This window comes from Mobula hypostoma, chromosome 19, assembly GCF_963921235.1.
Source record: "Mobula hypostoma chromosome 19, sMobHyp1.1, whole genome shotgun sequence".
In the NCBI taxonomy this organism is placed as follows: Eukaryota; Metazoa; Chordata; class Chondrichthyes; order Myliobatiformes; family Myliobatidae; genus Mobula; species Mobula hypostoma.
The window spans coordinates 57,797,601-57,818,768 of record NC_086115.1 but is presented as its reverse complement, the minus strand read 5'-3'; the positions used below and the strand labels follow the sequence as shown (position 1 = coordinate 57,818,768).

General features: G+C 43.2%; 1 long non-coding RNA gene across 1 annotated transcript in view; it reads left to right on the top strand.

The window, feature by feature from the left end:
- LOC134358752 (uncharacterized) overlaps positions 1 to 20,744 on the top strand; it is a 94,549-nt gene extending 73,805 nt beyond the window's left edge. Inside the window, exon 3 of the long non-coding RNA XR_010020939.1 lies at positions 20,636 to 20,744. This is a non-coding gene — a long non-coding RNA (uncharacterized LOC134358752). The remainder of the gene's footprint in view (positions 1 to 20,635) is intronic.
- Positions 20,745 to 21,168: the final 424 nt, after the last annotated feature.

The window sequence follows — 21,168 nt, the reverse complement described above, 5'->3', positions numbered from 1 at the left end:
TAATAGGAGGGAACTAAGAGATCTACGTGGCCTATCAGTGGCTACAAGCAGAGCACCAATTGTGAGTTAGGTAGCAGGGAAGGTTCAGGCATAAGAGGGAGACGCTGCCTAGCAGAGCAGTCATCAGTGGAGTGATCTGAGGCAGAGTGGTAGGGCTTTGGTGATAATGGGTCAAGGCGAGATAAGTTACCTATGAGGGATAGAAACAGGAAGTATGTCTGTGAGGCCGTTGTTCTGTTCTGGTTCTCAGATGTGGGACGTCCGGGAGACTCCAACCTCCTGGACAGCTGCACCTATGGCATATGCGTCGAGCTGCAGCTCCTTAGGGATCGGGTTAGGGAACTGGAGATGCAGCTCGATGACCTTCATCTGGTCAGGGAAAGTGAGGAGGTATAGGCAAGTAATCACACCAGGGCCTCAGGAGACAGATAAGTGGGTAACATGACCTGGATGAGGAAGTGGAGAGATGGGTTAGTAAAGTTGCTGATGACACAAAGTTTGGGGGTGCTGTGGATAGTGTGGAGGGCTGTCAGAGGTTACAATGGGACATCATCAGAATGCAAAACTGGACTGAGAAGTGGCAGATGGAGTTTAACCCAGATAAGTGTGAGGTGGATCATTTTGGTAGGTCAAATATGATGGCAGGATATAGTATTAATGGTAAGACTCTTGGCAGTGTGGAGGATCAGAGGGATCTTGGGGTCCGAATCCATAGGACACTCAAAGCTGCTGTGCGGGTTGACTCTGTGGTTAAGAAGGCATACAGTGCATTGGCCTTCATCAACAGTGGGATTGAGTTTAAGAGCCGAGAGGTAATGTTACAGCTAAGAGGACACTTGTCAGACCCCACTTGGAGTACTGTGCTCAGTTCTGGTCACCTCACTATAGGAAGAATGTGGAAAATATAGAAAGGTTGCAGAGGAGATTTTCAAGAATGTTGCCTGGATTGGGGAGCATGCCTTATGAGAATAGGATGAGTGAACTTGGCCTTTTCTTCTTGGAGCGGCAGAGGATGAGAGATGACCTAATAGAGGCGTATAAGATGATGAGAGGCATTAATTGTGTGGATAGTCAGAGGCTTTTTCCCAGTGCTGAGATGGCTAGCACAAGAGGGCACAGTTGTAAGGTGCTTGGAAGTAGGTACAGAGGAGATGTCGGGGTAAATTTTTTACACAGAGAGTGGTGAGTGCGTGGAACGGGCTGCCAGCGATGGCGATGGAGGCAGATGCAATAGGGTCTTTTAAGAGACTCCTGGATGGGTACATGGAGCTTAGAAAAATAGAGGGCTATGGGTATTGAGCTGTAGGTTTGTAGATCTATGTGAATCATAAGTGAAGCAGCACATAATTCTCCGTAACTTTCGCCATCCCCAACGGGATCCTACCAGCAAGAATGTATTTCACTCCCCCTTCTTTCCGCTATCCACAGGGATCACTCCCTACCGGACTCCATTGTCCAATCGTCCCTCCCCACTGATCTCTCTCCTGGTATTGTTACGTAACCGGCAACAATGAATATCAATCGAGACAGGTTATATAAAAACAACCAAACATGTATTAAACACGGATAAACAATAAAAAACAAATGAAAACCTTAACCAGCAGTTAACCACTATGCGGCTGTTCAACAAATCGTCACTCGGTACTGATTCTTAAAGCGACAAATGCGAAAACAGTTTTTAAAGCGGTAAAGTCAAACACAGTTCCTAAAATGGTAAGTTCGAAAGTCCAACAAATTTATACGTTCAATTGGGAGAGACTTCTCTGGAGAAGGATTTCTTCATAGACGCAACTTTCCAGTTGGTTCTGTCCAAAGGATTCACGATGCAGGAAATAAACGGCTTAAAACAACTGACCTTAATTTCTTCTAGACAGCAAATCCCGCATAAACTACCTTTTTCTTTCGGCAGGAGTTATCTTTAATGCAGGTCGCTACTTCTTCAACGAAGACTCAATAAGGTCAATCCTTTATTAAACTGCCGAACATTCCCGACTTCTCTTAATCCTTCATATCCTGTACTTCGATAAAGTCTTCACTCTCTAATACTACTGGAAAAAGGTACATCAACAAGTCCAGCAGAACTTGCCAGTCCGGCACTGTTGTACCTTGCAACAGAACATAACACTCCGTTTTAAAAATGAAACTGCGTCATAAAATAAGTACGCAACAGAAATGGAGACAGACTAACGTTCTAGCTGGAAAACTAAAAACTAAAAACTAACTATGTCATCTGAGGTCTTCCCTTTATATACCCGTGGTGAACATGTCATCACGTGACCTCACATCGGTGGGAAAACTACATCAGATGACCTCCGAAAGACCATTCCATCATTCTCACAAGATCTCCTTGAGGTATGTAATAGTACTAACTCTTGCAAGTGGAACAAGTGCTACACCTGTCCCTACACTTCCTCGCTCACTTCCATTCAGGGCCTCAGTCTTTCCAGTTGAGGCAATGCTTCTCCTGTGGGTCCATTGGTGTCATCTACTGCATCCGGTGCTCCTAGTGTGGCCCATTGTATATCAGTGAGACTTGGCGTAGACTGGGAGACTGCTTCGCAAAGCACCTACACTCCATCTGCCAGAGAAGGCCGGATCTCCCAGTAGCTATCCTTTTCAACACCCAGGTTGGAGGAGCAACACCTTACATTCCATCTGGGTAGCCTCCAACCTGATGGCATGAACAACAATTTCTCAAATGTTCAGTAATTGCCTCTCCCCTCTTTCACCATTCCCCATTCCTGTTACCCACTCTCACCTTATCTCCTCACCTCCCTCTGGTGCTCCTCCCCCTTCCTTTTCTTCCATGGTCTTTTATCCTCTGCTGTCAGATTCCCCCTTCTCCAGCCCTTTATCTCCTTCACCAATCAACTTCACAGCTCTTTACTTCACCCCCTTCTCATCTCCCATTCTCACCTATCACCTGCCACCTCAGGCTACGTCCACACTAGACCAGATCATTTTGAAAATGCCGGTTTCGAGTAAAAATGACAGGCGTCCACACTAGGCATTTTTCAAAATATCTTTGTCCACATTAAAACGGATATTTGGGCGAATCTGCTCCTACTGGGCATGCGCAAACACATCTACAGAAAAGAAGCGAAGAGGAAACAGTATAACAGTTACGTTTCTGCGGCAGCGTTGTGTTATTTCCATTGGTCAAAAACTAGAGTACCAACAACAACGGCGAAAGAAAGTTTTGAACAATGTCTTTGAGGAATACAAAGAAAACCTTCGCTGGAAAAAGCAGACCAGACATCTTCATTTAGACAGACAATGAAGTCGAACTGTTTCTGCGAGTTACAAATGACTACAAAGTCAGCAAAGCAGTGGAGAACGTGGAGATGTTTAACTCCAAACAGGCTATTAACGTAGACAATAAAGTAAACAACACATGCATGAAGCCGTCCTCTACCCAAGATCAACATCATCTTCTGCTGCCCGACCTGCGCAGTATTTCTGACATTAATATTTTTAAAGATAGACTCAATCAAATCAATTTAGGGGATCTAGTCAAAAAAGCTCACTTTGCAATTTAACTCTCACGCCATTCACACCGACTGCGCGTTATTACAGCCGTCCGGCAGTCCTTGCACAGTACCAAGCAGAAGCAGAAAATGCATTGTTCTTGTGGTGTTGTCATGACAGCGTTTTTAAATCTCTCCATTTATCCCGTCCACACTACAACGCGCAACAATCGTTTTCAAATTTACACACTCTGGAGAGTGTTTTAGAAAAGCTCCGTTTTTGGGGGATGAAAACGCCGTTTCAATGTGGACAGAGGGTCAAAACGAAGAGAAAAAGCTTTGTTTTGAAAATTATCTGGCGTAGTGTGGACATATCCTTATACTTCTTCCCCCTCTTTCCCCAACTTTCTTACTCTAACCTCCTCGTTCTTTCCAGTGTTGATGAAGGGTCTCGGCCCAACTTACTGCCTGCTTGCTCTTTTCCATAGATGCTGCCTGGCCAGCTGAGTTCCTCTAGCATTTTGTGTGTGTTATTTTGGATTTCCAGAATCTGCAGATTTTCCCTTGTTTGTGATAATTCAATACTTGCTTTCCAGGCTATTTGGCACATGACCAATTGACAGCATAATCTGATCTAACCCAACCAATCCTCATACCGAGGCAGGTCCTGTGGTCCCTTAGCTTGGAAGCAGCTGTGATCCTTTGGTTGACTTTTTGGCTGGTGGCTTATAATTTCGTAGACGGTACAGTATCTCTCATTTATTCTTTCTTACACTTCACCACCTAACCATGTTGTACAGGAATCTGCAATGGTGTTTGTCACTGTAGGGATGGATGAAACATCATGATGAGCTACGCTGACCTACAGATTGGTCATGATCTCCTTGTTCTGGAGAGTAACAAGAACAGAAAACTCTGGGGAAAGTAGTTACACAATAGTACCACAGTTGGTAATGTCATATTGCAGTGAGTGCCTGTGTGCAATACTGCACAAAAGTGATTTAAGTTAGAGTATTAGAGTCACAGAAAACCACAGCACAGAAACAGGCCCTTTGGCCCATCTATTCTATGCCAAACCATTTAAACTGCCTAGTCCCATCGATCTGCACCCGGACCGTAGCCCTCCCATCCGTGTACCTATTCAAACTTCACTTAAACATTGCAATCGACATCGCATCCTCCACTTGCACTGGCAACTCATTCCACACTCACACCACCGTCTGAGTGAAGAAGTTTTCCCTCATGATCCCCTTAAACATTTCACCTTTCACCCTTAACCATGAGCTCTAGTTGTATGCTCACCCAAACTGAGTGAAAAAACCACTTACCCTATACCCCTCATAACTTTGTACACTTCTATCAAATCTCCCCCCCAGCCTTCTATGTTCTAAAGAATAGAGTTTGAACCTATTCAATCTTTCCTTATAACTCAGGCCCTCCAGTCCCAGCAACATCCTTCTCTGTACTCTTTCAATCTTATTTACATCTTTCCCATAGGTAGGTGACCAAAACTGCACTTAATACAAATTAAGCCTTACCAACATCTTATACAACTTCAACATAACATCCCAACTTCTGTACTCAATATTTTGATCTATGAAGGCTTACATCCTACAAAGCTTTCTTAGCAACCCTATCTACTTATGACAACATTTTCAGTGAATTATGGACCTGTATTCCCAGATCCCTTTGTACTCCTGAACTTATCAATGCCCTTCCTTTAACTATGTAAGACCTACCCTGATTGGTCTTCCTAAAGTGCAACGCCTTACAATTGTCTCCATTAAATTCCATCTGCCATTTTTCCAGCTGGTCCAGATCCCACTGCAAGCTTCGATAGTCTTCCTCGCTGTCCCCCAATCCTGGTGTGATTTGCAAATTTGCTGATCCAGTTAACCACATTATCGTCCGGTTCATTGATATAGATGACAAAGAACAAAGGACCCAGCACCGATCCCTGTGGCACACCACAAGTTACAAGCCTCCAGCCAGAGAGGCAACCCTCTACTACCACAAAGCCAATGTCTAATCCAGTTTACCACCTCATCCTGAATGCTGATGGACTGAACCCTCTTGACCAGCACCCCTCATGCGGGACTTTGTCAAGTGCTTTGCTAAAGTCCATTGAATAACATCCACTGCCTTGCCTTCATGAAATTTCCTGGTAACTTCCTCAAAAAAACTCTGTAAGATTGGTTAGATACGACCTACCATGCACAAAGCCATGCTGACTATTTTTAATCAGTCCCTATTTATCTAAATGCTTATATATCTGGTCCCTTAGAATACCTTCTAATAACATTCCTACTACTGATGTCAGGCTAACTGGCCTGGTTTCCTGGTTGATTCTTAGAGTCTTTCTTAAACAGCAGAGCAACATTAGCTCCAATTCTCTGATACCTCACATGTTGATTTGAATATCTCTTCTCAGGCTCTTGCAATTTCTGCACTTGCCTCCCATGGGTCTAAGGGAACTCTTAATTAGAGCATGGGAATTTGTCCACCATGATTTGCCTCACAGCAAGCACCTCCTCCCCTGTATTCCGTCTAGGATCCATGATCTCACTGCTGATAGACTTCTGTAGACACTGTGTCCATCTCCTGAGAATCAGGTTTAATATCACGGGCATGTCTTGTGAAATTTGTTAACTTTACAGCAATAGTACAATGAAATACATGATAAATAAATATAGAGAAAAATCTGAGTTATGTTAAGTATATATATGTCTATTAAATAGTTCAATTTAAATAAGTAGTGCAAAATAACAGAAATAGAAAAGTAGCAGTGTTCGTGGGGTTAAATATTCATTTAGAGATCTGATAGCAGAGGGGAAGTAACTGTTCCTGAATCGCTGAGTGTGTGCCTTCAGGCTTCCTGTATCTGCTTCCCGATGGTAACAGTGTGAAGAGGGCACGTACTGGGTGGTGGGGATTCTTAGTGATCCCAAGGCACCACTCCCTGAAGATGTCTGGGATGCTACAGAGGCTGATAGCCATGATACAGCTGACTAGACCAAAAGACCAAAAGTTGTAGGAGCAGAATTAGGCTCCACATTCAATTATGGCTTATCCTTTTCTCCCCTCCTCAGCCCCCACCCCTCCCTGGTCCTCTCCCCATGACCATTGACGCCATGTCCAATCAAGAACATATCAATCTTCACCTTAAATACATCCAACGAGCTGGCCTCTACGGCTGCCTGTGGTAACAAGTTCCACAAATTCACCACCCTCTGGCGACAGAAAATTCTCTACATCTCTGTTTTAAATAGACGCCCCTCCATCCTGAGGCTGTCCCCTCTTGTCCTAGACTCTCCCACCATAGGAAACATCCTTTCCACATTTACTCTGTCTAGGCCTTTCAATGTTTGAAAGGTTTCAATGAGATCCTCCCTCATCCTTCTAAATCCTAGCGAGTACAGGCCCAGAGCCATCAAATATTCATCATATGATGAATCTTTCATTCCCAGATATCATCCTTGTGAACCTCCTCTGAAAACCTCTCCAATGCTAGCATATCTTTTCTTAGATAAGAAGCTCAAAACTGTTCACAATACTCTTGGTGAGGCCTCACCAGTGCTTTATAAAGCCTCAGCATCACATCCCTGCTCTTGTATTCCAGACCTCTTGAAATGAATTCTAACGTTGCATTTACTTTCCTCACCACTGACACAACCTGCAAGTTAAACTTTAGAGTGTTTGACACAAGCACTCCCAGTCCCTTTCCATCTTAGATTTTTGGATTTTCTCCCCATTTAGAAAATAGCCTACACATTTATTTCATCTACCCAAGTGCATGACCATGCTTTTTCCAACATTGTATTTCATTTGCCACTCTCTTGCCCATTCTTCTCAACTATCTGAGTCCAGCAGCCTACATGTTTCTTCAACACTACCTGCCCCTCCACCACTCTTTGTATCATCTGCAAACTTGGCAACAAAGCCATCTATTCCATCACCTAATCATTGATATACATCATAAGAAGAAGCGGTCCCAAGCCTGAGCCCTGCGGAACACCACTAGTCACTGGCAGCCAACCAGAAAAGGATCCTTTTATTCCCACTTGCTGCCTCCTACTAATCAGCCAATGCTCTAATCATGCCAGTAATTTTCCTGTAATATCATGGGCTCTTATCTTGGTAGGAAGTCTCATGTGTGGCACCTTGTCAAAGGCCTCTGTAAGTCCAAATATACAACATCCACTGCATCCCCTTTATCTATCCTACTTATAATCTCTTCAAAGAATTCCAACAAGTTCTTCAGGCAGGGTTTTCCCTTAAGGAAACCATGCTGACTTTGTCCTATGTTACTAAGTACTCAATAACCTCATCCTTAACAATTGACTTCAACATCTTCCCAACTATTGAGGTCAGGCTAGCTGGTCTATAATTTCCCTTCTGTTGCCTTCCTCCTTTCTTAAAGAGTGGTGTGCCATTTGCAATTTTCCAGTCCTCTGGAACCATTGCAGATTCCAATTATTCTTGGAAGATAATTACTAACACCTCCATAATCTCTAATGCTACCTCTTTCAAAACACTAGGGTGCAGTTCATCTGGTACAGGTGACTTATGCACTTTTGTGACCACCTTCTCCCTTGTAATAATAACTGCACTCACTTCACTTCCTACACATCCTTCAACACCTGGCACACTGCTAGTATCTTCCACAGTGAAGACTGATGCAAAATACTCATTCAATTAATCTGCCATTTCCTTGTCCCGCGTTATTATTTCTCCAGCCTCATTTTTTAGTGGTCCTATATCCACTCTCATCTCTCTTTCATTTTTTATATACTTGAAAAGGTTTTTTCTATCCAGCTTGATATTGGTTACTAGCTTGCTTTCAAATTTCAGCTTGTCCCTCCTAATGATTCTCTTAGTTGCTTTCTTTAGGTTTTTAAAAGCTTCCCTAGCCTTGTTCTTCCTGCTAATTTTTTTCTTTGTTATATGCCTTTTTTTGCTTTGACTTCCCTTTTCTGCCACAACTGTGCTATTCTGCCATTTGAGATTTTCTGTGTTTTTGGAATACATCTGTACTGCATCTTCTTCATTTTTCCCGAAAACTTAAGCCACTGTTTCTCTGCTGTCAACCCTGCATCATCACCTTCCAATTTACTCCTCTCTCATACCACTGTAATTTTCTTAACTCCATTGAAATATTGCCTTGTTAGACTTTACTTCCTCCCTATCAAATTTCAAGTTGAACTCAATCATATTGTGATCACTGTCCCTTAAAGGGTTCCTTTACCTTAAATTCCCTCATCTCTTCTGATTCATTACATAACACCCAATCCAGTACAGCTCATCCCCGAGTAGGCTCAATGACAAGCTGGTCTAAAAAGCCATCTCATAGATATCAAAGCAAATTCACTCTCTTGACATCCATTACCAATCTGATTGTCCGAATTGACCTGCAAGTTAAACTCTCCAATGCCTATCATAAATTTGCCCTTTTGACACGCCTTTTCTAATCTGTGGTCTACATCCCAGCTACTGTTTAGAGGTCTGTGTATAGCTGCCATCATGCTCCTTTTACCCTTGCAGTTTCTTAATTCAACCCAAAAAGTTTCAACACCTTCCGATCCTATGCCACATCTTTCTAATGATATGATGCCATCCTTTACCAGTAGAGCCATGCCACCCTCTCTTCTGACCTTCCTGCCCCTCCAATACAATGAGCAACCTTGGACATTCAGCTCCCAACTACAACCATCCTTCAGCCATAATTCAATGATGGCCACAACATCATACCTGACAATCTGTAATAGTGCAACAAGATCATACACCTTATTTCTGATACTCCGTGCATTGAGATATAACACTTTGCGTACTGTATTTGCTACCCTTTTTGATTCTGTATCCCTAGTGCACAAATACCCTCCCAGCTAGCTGCTATTTTGTCCTATCATCTGCCTACCCTTCTTGACAGTCTGACTTCACGCTATCTTTACTTATTTACCATCCATCCTTTGTGAGTCCCTTCACTCTGGTTCTCATCCCCTTGCCAAATTAGTTTAAGCCCTCCCCAAAATGTTGGAAACAAACCTGCCTTGGAGAATACTGGTTCAGATGCAACCCATCCCTTTTGTATGGGGCATGCCTCCCCCAGAAGAGATTCCAATGATCCAAGAACCTGAAGCCTTGCCCCATGAACCAGATTCTCAGCCACACATTTATCTGCCAAATCATTCTGTTTCTACCCTCACTAATGCGTGGTACAGGTAGCAATCCAGAAGATACTACCCGGGAGGCCCTGCTTCTCAGCTTTCTGCCTAGTTCTCTAAATTCTCTCTTCAGGACCTCTTTGCTTTTCCTTCCTATGTCATTGGTACCAGTATGTACCAAGACATCTGGCTGTTCTCCCTCCCCCTCCAAGATGCTGTGGATATGATCTGAGACATCACTGACCCTGATAGCTAGGAGGCAATGTACCATCTGGGTGTCCTGTTCATGTTCTCTGAATCTCCTCTCTGTTCCTCTGACTATTGAGTCCCCTCTTCTCCCCCTTTCCCTTCTGCACAATGGACCCATGCTGGTCTCTGTGGCATTCCCCTGGGAGGTTATCCTCCACAACAGTATCCAAATGGTATACTTATTATTGAGAGGAAAGGACACAGGATTGCTTGGCACTATCTGCCTATTCACCGTCCCATTCCTTCTCCTCACAGTCACTGAGCTAGCTGCCTTCTGCAACTTAGGCATGATTACTTCCCTGTAGTTCTGATCGTTGATCTCCTCACTCTGCTGTACAAGTTGAAGGTCATTCAGCTGCTGCTCCAGATCCCTAACATGGTCTTCAAGGAGCTGCAGCCGGACGCACTTCATGCTGATGTAGATCTCCCAGGACTCCAACATCCGGATTGAAGAATACATAATGGCCATTTAAACTAAGTACTCCTGACACAGCAAAAAAAAAGGGAAACTTAACAGAAACTTACGTGGACGACCTACCCTGAGCTGACACATCTTGTGAGCCAAAACATGACACGCCCACTCTCACCACTGGCTCACTCCCAACAATGGCAGCTCCGCTTGTCTCTTCTGTACTTTTATTTACTCTTCGCTGCACTGCTCCCGCCACTGACTGGGCTGCCAGAATGACACCGAACGCTCGCTAAGCTCTCCTTTTGAAATGCACTGCTGAATTGCAAGAAACCTCCTTGTTGTGTGCTGTTCCTGCTACTGAATGGGCTGTTAGAATTACTAATTTTACAAGTTTCTGCAACTTATTGCAATCTTGGGCAGTAGCCACTTCATACCAGATGGTAATGCAGCCAGTCAGAATGCTCTCCATGGTACCTTTGTAGAAGTTTTCGAGTGTTGTAGTTGACAAACCAAATCTCCTCAATCTCCTCATGAAATATAGCCGCTGTCTTGCCTTCCCTATAGCTGCATCAACATGTGTATCCAGACATCTTGACACCCAGGAACTTGAAATTGCTCACTCTCTCCACTTCTGATCTCTCTGAGGATCGTTTTATGTTCCCTCATGTTGTCCTTGCTGACATCCACAATCAGCTCTTTGGTCTTGCTGCCAATGAGTGCAAGATTATTACTGTGACACCACTCAACTAACCGGTGTCTCACTCCTGAACACCCTTTTGTCACCATCTGAAATTCTGCCAACAATGGTTGTATCACCAGCAAATTTATAGATGCTGTTTGTGCTTTGCCTAGCCACACAGTCATGGATGTAGAGAGAGTAGAGCAGTGGGCTAAGCTCACACACCTGTAGTGCACCAATGTTGATTGTCAGCGAGGTGGAGATATTATTTTTCAATCTGCACAGATTGTGGTCTTCCGGTTAGGAAGCTGAGGATCCAGGTGCAGAGGGAGGTACAGAGGTCTGGGTTCTGAAGCTTTCTGATCAGGACTGTAGGAATGATGGTGTTAAATGCTGAGCTGTAGTCAATAAAAAGCTCCTGACATAGATATTTCCATTGCCCAAGTGATCCAGGGTTGCATAGGGAGCCATTGAGATGGTGTCTGCTGTAGACCTATTGTGGCGATGGGCAAATTGCAGTGGGTCCACGTCCTTCCTGAGACAGGTGTTGATTCTAGCCATGACCAACCTCTCAAAGCATTTTGTCACCATAGATGTGAGTGCTACTGGTTGATAGTCATTGAGGCAGCTCATGCTGGTCTTCTTGGGCACTGACATAATCGCTGTCCTTTTGAAGCCAGTGGGAACTTCCGATTGTAACAGTGAGAGATTGAAAATGTCTTTGAATACTCCTGCCAGGTGATTGGCACAGGTTTTCAGAGCCTTACCAGGTACTCCATCGGGCCCTGGCACCTTGCGAGGGTTCACTCTCTTGAAAGACGGCCTGATGTTGGGCTCAGAGACAGAGATCACATGGTCACCAGATGCCACAGCAATCCTCATGGCTGTGGTTTTATTCTCCCTTTCAAAGTGAGCATAAAACGCATTGAGCTCATCTGGTCACGAAACATCACTGCCATTCATGATGTTGGGTTTCGTTTTGTAGGAAGTAATGGCCTGCAAACCCTGCCAGAGTTGACATGCATCCAACGTCACCTCCAACCTCCCTCAGAATTGTCTCTTTGTTCTTGAAATAGCCCTCTGCAAGTCATATCTGGTTTTCTTATACAGAACTGGATCACCAGACTTAAGTGCAACAGATCTAGCCCTGAACAAACTACAAACCTCTTGGTTCATCCATAGCTTTTAGTATGGAAATATCCAGGAAGTTTTCGTAGGTACACACTCATCCACACAGGTTTTAATGAAGTCAGTATCAACTGCAGCATACTCATCCAAGTTCGAAGGTGACTCCCTGAAATAGTCCAGTCCATTGATTCAAAGCAGTCCTGTAAGTGCTCCTGTGCTTCCCATCTCCATACCTTCTTGGTCCTCACTACTGGTGCTGCTGTCTTCAGTCTGCCTGTACTCTGGGAGTAGAAGTTCAGCCAGGTGATCAGACCTACCAAAGTGTGGGCATGAATAGCACAGTAGCCACTTTTGAAGTTAGTGTATCTGTTGTCTGTTATTTCCTCCGGTATTGCAGGTGATTTGTTGATAATAATTATTTAGTGACTTACAGTAAAAACAGTATTTAGTTAATTAGTAAACACAGATGCAAAAAATCCATTTAAAATCTACCTCATCTCTTTTGGCTTCACACAGAGATTACCATTCTGATCTTCCAAAGGACCAATTTTGTCCCTTGCAATCCTTTTGCTCTTAATGTATCTGTGGAAGCCCTTAGGATTCTTCTTCACCTTGTCTGCCAGAGCAACCTCACACCTTCTTTTAGCTCTCCTGATTTATTTCTTAAGTGCTCCCTTGCATTTCTTAAACTACATAAGCACCTCATTTGTTCCTACCTTTTGTTTTCTTAACTAAGGTCTCGATATTTCTCAATAACGAAGGTTTTCTAAACACGTTCCCCTTGCCTTCTATTTTGATAGGCACATATAAGTTTTGTACCCAACTTTCCAAGTATGCTCTTGCCAGAAAACAGCCTGTCCCAATACACATTTTGCTGATCCTTTCTTGGTTTTCTCCAATTTAGAATCGCAACCCAAAGACCAGACCTACCCTTTTCATTTTCTTTAAACTAATGGCACCATGATCACTAGGTGCAAAATGTTCCCTTACACAAAATTCTGTCACCTGCCCTATCTCATTCCCTAATATGAAGTACCATCCTCACTATCGTAGGGACTTCTATGTACTGGTTAAGGAAACTTTCCTGAACACATTTGACAAACTCTATCCCATCTAGTCCTTTTACAGTATGGGTATCTCAGTCAATATGTGGAAAGTTAAAGTCACCTACTATCACCTCATATTTCTTGCCACAATCTACAATCTCTCTACAATTTTGTTCCTCTAAGTTTCATGGACTGTTGAGTGGTTTATAATATAGCTCCATTAAATGGTCATACCTTTCTTATTCTTCAGTTCCACCCATAAAGCCTCACTAGGCAAGTTTTCCAGTCTGTCCTGATGGAGCACTGTCATGACATTTTCTCTGGCTACTAACACCACCCCTCCTCCTTCAATCCTTCGTGCTCTATCATGTCTCAAACAATGGAAACCCAGAATATGGAGCTGCCAGTCCTGTTCTTCCTACAACTAAGTCTCTCTAATGGCTACAATACCATAACTCCATATGTTGATCCATGTCCTGAGCTCAGCTGCCTTTCCTACACGATATACACAGTTCAGAACATTAGTCCCATCACGCTCAACCTTTTGGTTCCTGACTTTGTCTGAGGTCTTAACATCTTTCTCCGCAACCACTCCACTATCTGTTCTGGCACTCTAGTTCCCATCCCCCTGAAATTCCAGTTTAACCCCCTCCCCCATACAGTACTAGTAAACTTTCCCACTAGGACATTCGTCCCTCTCCAGGTTAGGTTCAAACTGTTCCTTCAGTACTGGTCCCAACCTCCCTGGAAGAGAGCCCAGTGATCCAAAAGCCTCCTGCTCCAACTCCATAGCCACGTGTTAAACTGTATGATCGTCCTACTTCTGGCCTCATTAGCACGTGACATTGGTAGCAATCCTGAGGTTACAGCACTGGAGGTCCTTTCTTTTAAATGAGCATTCAAAGAGGTAAAGAAAGTAGAAGTAAGCTACAGTGTTGGGGAGAGGTATCAGACATTCCCCTTCATTACCGCCATGGTAGGAGTCTCCCTGTAAATCTTTAGGCTTGGTTCCATTTCCTCCTCCAGCCCGCAGAACTTCCTATCCTTCTCCCATAAACACTACAGACTCATAAAGTTATTTACTAGATAATATTTATTCAGAGTGCCTTATTTGGGAAAAAAATCATTTAATTTTCATTAGACCCACAGAGTTATAGAAAACTACAGCACAGAAACAGGTCCTTTGGCCCATCTCGATCATGCTGAACCATTAAAACTGCCTACTTCCATTGACCTGCACCGGGACCGTGGGCCTCCAGACCCCTACCATCCATGTATGTATCCAAACTTCTCCTAAACGATGAAATTGAGCTGGCATGCATCACTGGTGCTGGCAGCTCATTCTACACTCTCACGATCCTCTGAGTGAAGAAGCTTCCCTAATGATCCCCCTTAAACATCTCACCTTTCACCCTTAGCCCATGACCTATATGTAATGTATGATCTATTTCTTTTAGAACAATGACTCCCCTTAGCACTACGTATAGATCTGTTGTCTAAGCATGCGTATTGATCTGTTGTCTGTGCATGTGCATTGCTCTCTCTCTCTCTCTCTCACCAGTTAAAGCCATCTCCTTTTTTTTTGAAATCGATATGTAGTTGTATACAGACACAACAAATTTGCGACAAGTACAAACCTGAATGTCAGAGAATATCACCAACTCAACCGACAGTCACGAGACAATAAAAGGGAGAGAGACAGTGAGAGGAAAGAGTTAAACAGTTGTCGTCGTCGTCGTGGCTATCCCTCGAGGTCGAGGATGATGGTCTTCGTTCTGAAGAAGTGGCCCACAGAGCGAAGACGCCTGTGCGTGTATTTGTTTAACGTGCACTTGACGTTGCACTCCAAGAAGCACACGATACTTCGCAAATCAACCAACTGATTCCAATGGCATGGAAACCACGACGATTGGAGCTGATGGATTTGTTGCAGCCTTCATCCGCCTTCACAGCCGTTGAGTTTGAAGTAACTTCGTCCGCCTGTTCCACCGTTGAGGTCTTGGTTGGATTGCTCTTTGTCAGGGACCTCACCCTCGACCTTACCACCGTGGGTGACCCTACCAGGAGCATAGCTCCAGACGGCATTGCTCTCGGGATCACGGGACCGCACAAGCTTCTCCACCACGACAAGGTGACAATCCACGGAGAAGAGTTATACAGTACAGAGAAGGCTGTCGTAGACACTAATAAAGGGATGCTTGAGTACTCTGTATAGTACGCAGTGAAAGATGCGTATCTAGCAAATTTAAAGTGAAAGTAACATGGCAATGGCTTCTGTCAGGAAAATTGACAAATTTGTATGATCAAGAGTGTGGAACTGTATTGTAACACAAACAATGTGGATTTGAGAAGAAAGCCAGCATGCTTCTTGGCTTAATGGGTGTTAGGACATACAGTCACCTACATGAACTTAGTAACCCCTGAAAAGCCAGCAAGCAAGACGTTCAACAAAATTGTTTCAATTTTATAAAACCACTTGAGCCCTAAACCACTGGTAATAGCAGAGAGATGTAGATTTTACAAAAGGAATCAAAGGATGAAAATATTTCTGAATACATTGCAGAACTGTGCAAACTTTTCCAGTACTGTGACTTTAGAGATGGACTTTCTGACGCATTAAGTGAGAGACTTGTATGTGGCATACATAGTCAAAGTACTCGAAAGATGTTACTGTCAGAAAGAGGCTTAACCTTAGAGCAGGATTGATCATTGCAATATCATTAGAGAATGCAGCAAAGGATGCAGCAGAACTACAGAAAAAGTGGTTAGAATGTGAAATTCACAAAATGTCTCTGAATGGTGCAAAAAGCCAAAAATGATATCCATGTGGCAAATGTGGTAATGAAAATGACTGTTGGTTCAAAGAAAACGTTTGCAAAAAGTGTCACAGACAAGGTCACATAGAGAGACTATGCAAGGCAGACACAAATCACAACCAAAGAGAAAAAGCACACCAAGTGAAAAGTTTCAAACACAAGACTAAGCCAATGTATAAAGTGAGCAAATGTGAAACAGAGTCAGACAACACAGAGTCTGACACAGGTGAGCTGTCAAGTATAGTATTACTGAAGCAGATCACAAAATCACATGGATCACAATAGATGTGTCCAGCATAAAACTAAAATTTTAGCTGGATACAGGGTCAGCTTTGTCTATAATTTCAAAGGCTGTTTTCTAAGCTGCCATAAGAGAAAAACTCAGAGATACTAAAGACACACACAGGCAAAAAAGTGTCTCCCAAAGGCAAACAGAAAATGAATGTGACGTTTGTGAATGTGAACACTACAGTTAGAGCTTTATGTATTGAAAAGTGGAGGGTGAGCATTTTTTGGACATGAATGCAGCCCAAATGGTAGCACTAACCAGAGACTGTCACAGCTGAGAAGGTATTTGAGAAAGGAATAAATAAACAGATTGAAGACTTGGCCAAAAGCTGTTCCGTTGCCAAATAGTTCAAAATGCACCCTACGGTCACCATTACACCTGTGGGAGTGGCCATCTTCGCCATGGCAACGAATACATATTGACTTTTCTGGGCCATTCATGGACTCCATGCTTCTGATTGCTGTGGAAGATCATTCAAAGTGGCCAATGAAGTCAATCACCTTAGCAAAGACTGCTTCCACTCTGAGGACTATCTTTGCCAGAAATGGCTTATCAGAACAAAGTGTGAGTGGCAACAAACGACAATACACATCAAAAGAATTCAGACTGTTCATGAAGAAAAATGGCATCAGACATTTCAAGTCAGCTCCTCACCACCCAGCAATGAATGGGTCAGCTGACAGGTTTATCCAAACATTCAAGAAGTCCATTAAAGCAATGAACAGGGAGAATACTTCTCTACAGCACAAGGTGGGCTCTTATATTTTGTGTATCAGAACCCTGTTCATGCGATGACAGATCAGCAATGCTGTTCATGAGCAGGAATCTAGGATCTTGCATAGACTTCCTGTTCCAGATCTCCAGAGGGAAGTGTTGTATAAACAATTCAGCCAGTTGCCTAGTGAAGCAGCAAGGGGCTTCGAGATTTGCCAATAAGTCCTAATGACATGATTGCCGAGGAGCTAAGTGGACACCTGATAGGATAGCTTCAAAAACTGGACTACTGATGTACGCAGCAGATGTCGGAGATCAAACATGGAGACCAGATACTAGATACATCATGTGGACAATTAGTGAAGTGTTGATGAAATGATAATACTGTATATAAGGACAATATGCATTTAAAATGGAAAGATACAAGACCAAAGTATTGAAACCCATTAGCCAACATTTAATTTATGAGGTGTTGATGGAAAGACTGACATTTACTGTATTCTTCCTTTTGCCATTCAATTGAGTGTCTTGTTCTCACAATTGGTGGGGCGGGGTGGAGATACACAGGAGGTGTAGGGTGCGCCTTCCCTCTGCTAGCCTGCAGGTCACTCCTGGGCAAGGTGGAGCACCTGCTTAATTCGCCAAGATTAAGGTCACGTGAAGCAATGGTGGATGGTCGTACGAGCAACTGGTGCGTATCACATCCTGATTATGTGACCACTGACGCCAGGCAGACAGTCTCTGAAGAGTATTGATAATTGCTGGGGCTGCCCTCCTTTACAAGATACTGCCCAGAAGAAGGCAATGGTAAACCAGTTAAGTAGAAAAATTTGCCAAGAACAATCATGGTTATAGACCATGCTCACCCACATTATACAACACAGCACATAATGATGATGTTAGTCCCAATGATTTAAGTCAGGGAGGTCCATTGTTATTAGTTATGATGAGTTAGTTATGGTAGGACATAAAACGTAGTTGTTAATGGACTGGCAAGAGGTAAATTTTATCCCATTGTCGAAGAACAGAATTATCACCATCAGGAAAGAAGATAATGAAAACAGCCTGAGGACAGTTACTGAAGCATGATCAGTTGTCAAGTTTGCCAGTGGGTATTTCGTAAATAAGCCTTGTACTGGAAGGAGAACATGTATTTATATTGGATCTTATCACAATTCTCATCAACATCTCATTCCTTGGGTGCATTCACTATTGTTACGTTGTCAAAGTCTGGCAGCCCTACTATTCATGGAAATGTTATGCAAGCATCCAGTATGAATAACCAATATATCGTAATTTGTTGGTTCCTTGAAAAATGTTGACCTGAAAACCAGAAAATCTCCTCACTTGCCTCTGCTCATTTGAAAGACGGGGCTCTGAAAAAGAATCATTTCCACAGTGCTGCACAAAGCACTTAGCATACATTCTGAGTTTTTGTTGAGTTTAGGCCTCTGTCGATCAGAGTTGGCCATGGATATTGTGTCCTAGCTGTCTAGATACACAAGCCTGGGCTGTACAATATGGAGAGCAAACTGTTGCCCATGTAGCAAGCTTCGCCTCGCCACGCATCTGATGAACCTAAAGGAACGGCAGAGACAGTTTGGTACCAGCAACGTCACAGAAGTTGCCAGTCAGCTTTAAACTTATTGTAGGACTGCCTTAGGGACTCCGGCTCTGGATTTTTTTCCATTCCAGTGGGTATAGACGCAAGGCAGCAGAAGTTTTGAGATCAGAATTTTCTTTCTCCTAAATGAACTGCAAACCATGGCTGACGAGCCTCATCTGCCCAAAGCAAATGGTTTTAAGGTGCCGGTAACCCTGTCTTTGCCTCTTCTCCTGTCAGTAGAAATGTTTTCTGCTGGGCTTAATAGCTAAGCCACATGTGAAGGCCAGGAGCTGGCCTTGTTTGTCAGAGGGTATTTGAGGGGCATGCCATTGGGAACATTCAATAGGTAGTGGGGGCTTGTCCCCATTACCATCCCTGGCTATAACAACCCTAAAGATCATGAAGTGAGATACAAGACCATGAGATATTGGAACAGAATTAGAACATCTGGCCCATCGAGTCTGCTCCACCATTTCATCATGGCTGATCCAATTTTCCTCTCAGCCCCAATCTCCTGCCTCCTCCCCCATATCCCTTTGTGCCCTGAACAATCAACAATCTATCAAATTCTGCCTTAAATATACAGATACATAAAAACTTGACCTCCACAGCTGCCTGTCACAAAGAATTCCACAGATTTGCCACGTCAGCCTGGAATCACTGCGTCCGCAAGCAGTGCTGCCAAAATGGAGAGATCAAATCAGAATGAGGTTTACTATCACCGGCATATGTGGTGAAATTTGTTGTCTTTGCAGCAGCTGTATAATCAATACATAATAATAATAGAAAAAAAATGAATTACAGTAAAAATATATATTAAATAGTTAAATTAAATAAGTGTTATCAAATTTGAAATAAAAAGTAGTGAGGTAGTGTTCATGGATTCACTGTCCATTCAAAAATGGAATGGCAGAGGGGAAGAAGCTGTTCCTGAATTGTTGAGTGTGTGCCTTCAGGCTCCTCTACCTCCTTCCTGGTGGTAACAATGAGAAGGGGCCATGTCCAGGGTGATGGGGGTCCTTAATGATGGACTCCCTCTTTTTGAGGCATTGCGCCTGGATACTACAGAGACTAGTGTCCATGATGGAGCTGACTAATTTACAAGCCTCTGCCGTTCATTTTGATCCTGCACAGTAGACCTCCCCCGCCCCACCCCATACTGGACAGCGATACAGCCAGTTAGAATGCACTCCACGGTACATCTGTAGAAATTAGCGAATGTCTTTGGTGACATACTAAATTTCCTCAAACTCCTAATGAAATATAGTCCCTGTCAAGCCTTCTTTGTAGCTGCATCGATATGTTGGGCCCAGGATAGATCCCCAGAGATGTTGACACCCAGAAACTTGAAATTGCTCACTTTTTCCGCTTCTGACCCCTCTATGAGGATCCCTCATCCCACCCTTTCAGAAGCCCACAATCAGTTCGTTGGTTGTTGCTGCAACTCCACTCAACTAGTTGGTATATCTCACTCCTGTACGCCCTCTCGTCACCATCTGAAATTCTAGCAACAATAGTTGTACCTAAAATAAAGTAATTGAATAGATATTACGTGATTTGGCAGAACTGTTAGAAATGTTGGGAATTGTAGGATATTCCAGTAAACAGATGTACTCAGCAGGACTAAGTGAGCTCATACCGTTCTTCCTATCTGCCTCGTTATGGGGTGCAATTGTGATAAATAACAAAATCTTTAAAATAAGTAAAATATTCATGAATTTTAAATGCCAAAGTGTGTCCCTCGCAACCTGAAGATTTTTCCTTAGCTTATTTCAACAGAGGCTTTCTTGCAAAGTCACGTTACGTCTGCAGCTGGCCATGTGTCAGATTGCTGCCTGCCCTAACTAATAATGTCTTGTCATCCAGTGACAGAATTATGCGCTCACCACAGCTCCAGTGTCAGAAGTAATTGGACTCATAGCTCATCATATTGAAGTTGTCAGGGCTTTCTTACCAGCTACACTTTATGTGAGTAGATCATAGCCTAGCAAATCGACAAGCTGCAACCTTTCACCTTTTCCCTGTTATAGAGGTATAGGCTAAAAGTGACCTACAAATCTTTTGACAGGGGTGCCATTGGTTGTGTGAATGGTTCAGTTCCTTTTATCCATCAACTGGTATTGTGTACGTGGTTATTCCGGAGACTTGCTATCAATAAAGGATGCTCTTTGCCAAAAATGTTGCCATAGTGAAGACTCCTCCAGTTACATGGGTGAGGCATTGTTTTCCTCCGAATTTATTTTTAAGTCTGTTGAATCATTAAGCCTGTCCTTCTTGTCTATTGTACAAATGGGGAAAACATTACTTACAGCGTTTACAGCAAGTCTGAGAAGCAAACTCCAAGCATTTACAATCCATAGCTCACGATTTCCACATACATGAGCGACAGATGATTGTCATTTGCATAGTTATAAAGTCATGACTCTCACTGCAATGTTGCTGAATGGTTTGATGGTCTCTTTAAAATGGATATGTACTAAAACAAACAGCTGATTTCAGTCATTTGTACAAATACCATGTGCACAAAACTACATGAGAGGACAGAGGCCTCATCAGTCAGGGTCGACTATAGATGGTGTGTCCTAGGTGTCTAGATATGTA